General features: G+C 53.5%; 1 protein-coding gene across 1 annotated transcript in view; it reads left to right on the top strand.

Annotated features, from left to right (window-relative positions):
- Positions 1-7,280, top strand: part of ACADS (acyl-CoA dehydrogenase short chain) — a 379,518-nt gene that overhangs the window by 290,712 nt on the left and 81,526 nt on the right. The gene's annotated exons all lie outside the window — the stretch shown is intronic.

The raw sequence follows: 7,280 nt of genomic DNA, 5'->3' as shown, positions 1-7,280 counted from the left end.
TTCTGGCAGAAAGGCAGCTTGGGAGCTGCTGTGGACATGCTCACACCAGCCTCAGTGTGAACACATCTGGTCAGGCTGGGGCAGCAGCAGGGTGCACGGCCATGGGATCCCCTGGTGGGAGTGTTTGCTTTCTCAGGGGGCCTTGGTGACAGCTCTAGAGGTTGCAGGTCTCTGGCCAGAGCAGCCAGCAGAGACAAGCTCTCGCAGACCCCGGGTCCACAGTGTAGGAGCACGAACAGTGGAGTGTGGTGGGGACGGAGCCCACAACCCCCACTCTTGCCCACCCGCAGCGCCATCAACCCAGTTACAGGGTGCTGACATGGTCATGGGGGTCCCTCACCCCTGCAAGCAGAAGGGGGCACCCTGACAGACCCCACACCTGCTTTGGGTGCTGACCAGTCACAACTCATTGACGCTGCTGCTTTTCTCCAGGCGACACTGTCACTGAGAGGCGGAGGTCTCTGGTTGCTTAGTTTGGCCAGAGCTGGGCTGAGGAGCAACAACGGAAAAACCATTGAGCCCTGACATCCGGTTAGGAACGCAGGCTCTGGGATCTGGGCCTCGGTGCACCCAGCCTCAGGACCTGGGTTCAAGCCCCTGCTCCCCGCCTGCGGGCAGCGGGGTGGGGGGAGCTTCACAGGCAGGTGTCTCTCTTCCTCTTTCCCCTTCTCTATCTCCCCTTTCCCTGAATTTCTTTCTGTCTCTATTTGAAATAAATAGGTAAATAAATAAACAAATAAATAAATGTAGAGGAACACAGGCTTTGGAGCCAGATCCCCTGGCTTTGAACCTGGCCCCACTCAGCTATTAAAAATGGTGATTTCACTGTTTTCAGCCCATCTTGGATGGAGCCAGATAGCCTGGCTGTGTGACCTTACACAGGTACCTCTCTGAGCCATAACGGGGCTAGCTCTCATGGAGAACTGGCATAGGCATTACGCAAGCAGACATCCAGGCCAGTGCCTGAGATGTAGTAGTTGCTCAGTGAATATCAGTAAATATTGTTACTCTAGGGCTGGGCTTTTTGAACACAATGCATCCTTGAGCCCTCAGGCCTTCCCGACCAGACATGGGAGGCTGGGTGTCTTTGGCAGGAGACTCTCAGAGCAAGGTGCCCCGGGCAGGAATGTGGGGGTCTGGATCTGCACACACACACACAGGCCCTGGCAGTCTCCTGGATTGCCAGCCTCTCCCATGGCGTTTGCCTGCCCAGCATGAGGATGGGAGCCCATGCCTGGGCCACAGGGGTGTGATTCTGATTCCCTAATGGGCACCGTATGCTCCTCAGAATTTTTTATTTAATTACCTCACGGCAGATGGCGGGGTGTGAAGGCCATCCCGTTAATGGCACCCAGCCTTCCCCTTTGTTAGCTCCAGTTTGGGAAAGAGGGATGAATATGAACACAGGTGGTGAGGGGGGAACTCTAGAGGGGTGGCAGGTGCACCCCAGGCCTGGGAGGGGCAGCCAGGCACTGAGGCTCCGGGGACTCTTCCTGGTTGACGGGTGTGTGTGTGTGTGGGGGGGAAGGGGTGGCCTGAGCTGCCATCAAAGCCCAGTGCCTGGCTCCCCCTGCATGTGTGCGAGCCCCCCCCCCACACACACACAGAATCTCAGGGTTACCACCTTTCTTTCTGCCTCAAGAAGTGACTCTGGCTGGAAGTACTCGTTGTGGCTTGCACAGTGGCCAGAAGCTAGATGCCAAGGGACGGCCATTCTATGATACACCCAGGAGTGGAGGAACCCAGCAGGGTCCACACACCACTGGTGTGTGTGTGTGTGTGTGAGAGAGAGAGAGAGAGGGAGGGAGGGAGGGAGAAAGAGAGAGAGAGAAGAAGAAGGAGAAGAAGGAGAAGGAGAAGGAGGAGAAGGAGGAGAAGGAGAAGAAGGAGAAGAAGAAGAAGGGAGAGACAGAGAGGAGGGAGAGGGAGAGAGAGCCAGTTTCTTCCCTGGGGTTGCTATGGTACTGCGATTCTGGCTTCTCAAAGGCTGGGGAGGAAGCCGTGAGAGGTGGGTGTCTGTCTCAGGATTCCTCAGATGATTCTCTGAGTGTTTTCACTTGCCAAACAGCTGGTCCAACAGAGAGGAGGAGGAGGAAAAAGCGGGGGAGGAAAAGGAAGAGGAGGAGGAGGATAAAGAGGAGTGACTTGATTTAGCTGAGGTGGTGTTTGAGGGAGGCTCTGGCCAGGGCGGGATGGCGGCCCCCACTGAGGCCGGGACTCACTGGCAGGTGTCAAAGGTGAGAGAGGACAGTGCTGGCCCAGCGACCCGCTCTCTGGGGGCCCTACTGTGCCGTTCACCAAGACTCCGGCAGCTGTGCACTGCAGTTGCTGCCCCACTTCTTGCCAGCTGTGTGCTTGGACCAGCTGCCTGGTCTCTGAGCTCCTTGTTTTTCTCACCTGTAGAGGGGGTGTGGCCACCACTGTACCTCTCAGCTGGGAGGTCCTCCGTTGTCCTCTGGAACTGGACAGAGAGCCCACACAGGAGGCCTGCTGCAGTAGTGCTTGCTTGTAAGAAGGGAAATAGGCCAGGGGAGACTGCATAATGGTTCTGCAAAAAAACCTTCGTGCCTGAGGCTCCGAAGCCCCAGGTTCAAAACCCAGTGCCACCCTAAGCCAGAGCTGAGCAGTGCTCTATTCTCTCTCTGCATCCTTCTCTCTGTATCTTTCTCTCTCATTAAATAATAATAATAATAATAATAATAATAATACTCAGCTATTAAAAATGGTGACTTCACCATTTTCAGCCCATCTTGGATGGAGCCTGAAGGAATCGTGTTGAGTGAGGTAAGTCAGAAACAGAAGGATGAATATGAGATGATCTCACTCTCAGGCAGAAGAGAAAACACAAGTAGAACCTGAACTGGAGTTGGTGTATTGCACCAAAGTAAAAGATTCTGGTGTGGGTGGTGGGGAGAATACAGGTCCTGGAAAAGGATGACAGAGGACCTAGTGGGGCTTGTATTGTTATATGGAAAACTGAGAAATGTTATGCATGTATGAACTATTGTATTTACTGTCAAATGTAAAGCATTAATTCCCCAGTGAAGAAATTAAAATGATAATAATCTTTCAAATCAGAGAGAGGGGAGATAGAGGTATCCTCTAAGCTTAGTGTCAAGGACAAAATTGAGCAAGGTCTGTCTGGAGGCAAAGGACATGCTGAGTGCTCCCTTGCCCTGAGCCAGCAAATGGGGAAACTGAGGCAGAGAGCAGTCACTCACCTGCTCAGAAAGCAACTTGGTGGAACATGAGACCCAGTGGGCATCAGAGGCTTAGCCCGCAGCCTGGCAGAGTAGCTGCTTATGCAAACCTGCAATTTCTAGGACTCAGCCCAGACTAGAAGCTCCCTTTGCCACCGTCCACAGGCCAGTGTCTGACCTTGACAGCCCTGGTTTCTTGGTCAAGGTCGGGGCTGGGCTGGGCTGGTCTCTGGGTGAACGCCCTCCAGTCAAACCCAGGGCGTGGAGGAGGGAGGACCAGTCCCTGTCCAGCTCCAGGGCTTCCAGCCAAACCTGCCTGCCACCCCTGGTGTGTGTGTGTGTGGGGGGGGAACAGGGCTGTCTGTCCCCTCCTGCTCTCTCTTCCCTGGAGACAATCTGCCCATCCCATCATTTTCCTGGCAGCTGCACAGTGAGATTCATTCTGGTGCTAAAAATAGGCTGTGTTTAGACAGCCTGAGGCTCCAGCTGGAGGCAGCCACCGCAGGAGCAAACGCCTTTCTGTGGCCTCCCCAAATCACCATAGTCCTGGAGGGAGAGGAGGTGGCTTGGCTACATTTCCCAGAAGGGGAGACTGAGGCTCAGAGGGGTGGGTTGGGGTTCAGCAGGTGCTCCAGGCCTCCAGCTTATCTCACCTAAGCCCTCCAGGACCAGCTGATCCACTTTGCAGGGGAAAAAAAAACAGCTCAAAGAGCTAGTCCCCTGCTGGGTCACATGCCAGCAAATGACAGGTCAGGCCGCCCATGCCCTCAGCATGTCCAGGAGCAGTGAACAAATGCAGGGGGCTGGGATGCCTCACCCCACTCTGCCCAGAGCTGGACATACTCTCTAGGTGGATGGGGAGCCCTGTCCTTCCCACACCACCCCCAAGCAGGCTGCTGGAAGGAGGGAGGTGTTTGTGCAAATGCGTTTGTGAGATCCATGGCCTCAGAGGTGGCGTAGTGGTGGAGTGCAGGGCTTGCAAGCAGGAGGCCCTGGGTTCAGTCCCCGGCACTACGTGCTCCAGCGATGCTCTGATTCCCTCACTTGTGAAGAAAGATCATTTGTAGAAAGGAAAAGGCCAGGTGCTCAGCGAATGGCAGGAGGTTTCAGTACCACCTCCTGTTGGGGTAGACTAGCTGCCTGGAGAGAGGAGAGAGGGAGAGGGAGAGAGGGAAGGAGGGAGAGAGAAAGAGAGAGAGAGAGAGAGAAGGGAAGGAAAAAGAAGAGAAGAGAAGAGAAGAGAAGAGAAGAGAAGAGAAGAGAAGAGAAGAGAAGAGAAGAGAAGAGAAGAGAGGAGAAGAGAAACAGAGGTGGAGGAAGAGATAACGTTGGATCCTTGGGGTTGTGGGTCTAGGACTTAGCGGGAGGTCGCCCATGGCCGATGATGCATAGGCCTTGGAAGCTGTCCCCGGGTGTGGGGCAAGTGGCAGGGATCCTGTTGGGAGTTTAAGCCCAGGAAGTGACCAGCCCCTGATCCTGTCCTCTCTTTCCCTCCACCAAGTCTCTCAGGGAACGTGGGTCTGTCCCCCAGAGTCCGAGGCTTCACAGGGAACAGACACATCCCCTTCTCCATGAGGCTCAGGGTGATCTCCATGACAGGACAGGGTGGGGGGCTGAGCTCATCTCCCTCCTCTCACGTCCCTTCCCCCACTTGACAAAGCCTGCTTCTCTGCCTCCCGCCAGCTCCTAATGAGCTCATTATCCTCTTCAAGCTAACTTGGCTGGCTCGCACTTAGAGAGAAGATGTCTTGGAATCTGGAAGAGTGGGCAGGGGGCAGCAGAGAGGGCCCAGCCCCAGAAGGATCCTCACCAGACAAGAGCCTCAGGGAACAGAGTAGGTGAAGTAGCTGGAGCTGGCTACTGCGGCTTCACCTGTGCCCACTGACCGGTGGGGGTGGGGGACCTCTTTTTGAGCGCCCATGCTTCCTCCAGTCTCTTATTAGTGATTTAATACTGACTTACAAAATTACAAGATAACAAGGCTACAACTTCACCTCGTTCCCACCACCAGAGTTCCGAATCCCCAATCCTTTCACCAGAAGCTACAGCAGTTCTCTTAAGGTTGCAGATATGAGTTCACTGTTATTTCTACTACTATCTATCTGTATTTGTCTATATTTGCCCTTCACCACCCCCCAGGTCCCATCTTCTCTTCCTTTCCAAGCTATTACTACTTCCAAGTGTCCCTCTCTTTTTCCTCTTCTATCTCTGTTCTCCCAAGGTTGCAAATATGGGCTGACTCTTATTTCTGTAACCATCTGTGTATATGTATACATCCATTTTTTCCCAATGCACCTGTATTCTTTTTCTTTTTCTTCTCTTCCTTTCTAAGTCACATTTACACCTATTACTATTTCTGTATGTCCTTCCTTTTGTCCTCTTCTCTCTCTGGGTCCTGATGGAATTGGGGTCCAGAGCCCCTCTGGTCATCTTCCCCTATCATTTCTCCCCCTCTAGGAATATTGATCCAAACTCTTTATGGGGTGCAGAAGGTGGGAGTCCTGGCTTCTGTAATTGCCTCTCTGCTGGACATGGGCACTGGCAGGTCGATCCACACCCCCAGTCTCTTTTTATCTTTCCCTAGTGGGGCAGGGCTCTGGAGAGGTGAGGTTCCAGGACACACGGGTGAGGTCGTCTGCCCAGGGAAATCAGGATCTTCCTTCAGTCTTCAACTCAGTCCTTGCCCCTTGTGTTCCCAAGGGCTGCTGGCTTTCCTTCTCCCGGCCCAGCTGCAGAGACTTCAGGCACGTGTGTAGCCAGAGGCTTGCAGGCTGATGAGAGATGGGTGAATGTGAATGTGAATGTCCATGAAGGCCTTGAGGACACAGATGCCTGAGGTCTGTAGGCTACCCCCATACTCTGCCCACTGCCAAGCTGTGTGCCCACCAGGCTCTGGACCCCTTTTAGTGCTGTCCCTCCTCCCTGAATGTCCCTCCAGTATCCCATCATCTAGAAACCTGTATCTCCTCTTCCAGGCCAGCCTGTCTAAAGACACCCCCTGGGAGAAGCCCTTTCTGGCCTCCCCAGAGAGGCAGACCCTCATTTCTCTGGACTCACACATGCCAAGGCTTCTCACCCCAGACCTGCCCCCTCCAACATTATAACCCCAAATCTGGGAGCTTGTGTGCAAACCTTCTCTTTCGGCAGGCCTGGGCCATCAGGCCCTCAGAGGGAGAAAGGCAGGAATAGACACAGCGAATAGACACAGCTCTCGGAGTGTCAGATGTGAGGCTGGGAGGGGTGCCGGGGGAGCTGAGGGTTCTGGCTTCATTAACTGTCACTCATCAGCGGTGCTGCTCTGGACAAGTGACCTCACCTCTCGGAGCCTCGGGCATCTCCTCTGTAGCAGGTGCAGTCTCCTCGTGGAATTGTTTGGATGGCTAAATCCCAGTACGTAGCTGCTGAGAGCTGTCTCTGGCACCTGATAAGTACCCACTGGGCCTCCACTATGAACATTAGTCGCTGTTCTGCTCTCATTCTACATCAGCCACAGGATTTGTCGCTGCTTATGTAGGACGGTGATTATCTAAAAACCATTCAACCTCAGTCGGATTCTCTAAAACAAAAGACTGAGATGCTTAGTCCTAAATGTGTGCTACACACACACACACACACACACACACACACACAGCCAGGGTTTTAAATGGATGGAAGGATGAATGGATGGATGGATGGGTTTTACAGCTCAAAATGATAGATTAAGTACATCGATTCATGGCAGGTGGGTGGGTGGATGGGTGGATGGATGGATGGGGAATGGTTGATGGACGGTGGAGAGCTGTGACTTAACGGATGGGTGAGCAGGTGGAGTGATGGATGGATTAAAGGGTGACAGATCGATAGCCAGATCAATGGCTGAACAGATTGACTTCATAAGAGCATGGACTTGTGACTGCTTTGTTCTCTCATTGAGCAAGTCTAGAACACCAAGTGTTCTAGTATGATGCAGGCATTTGGTCCTTGGCTTTTTGAGGAGTGGGAGGGTGTGTGGAGAACTGGAGGGTTCTTCCTGGAACCATTAACAGGGGGCTGCTACCATTTAAACGATCCCTTGGTGACAATGGAATCCCACCCGTTGGC

This window comes from Erinaceus europaeus, chromosome 6 (assembly GCF_950295315.1).
Source record: "Erinaceus europaeus chromosome 6, mEriEur2.1, whole genome shotgun sequence".
NCBI lineage: Eukaryota > Metazoa > Chordata > Mammalia > Eulipotyphla > Erinaceidae > Erinaceus > Erinaceus europaeus.
The sequence above is the reverse complement of the archived record's forward strand: the minus strand, read 5'-3'. Positions and strand labels throughout refer to the sequence as shown.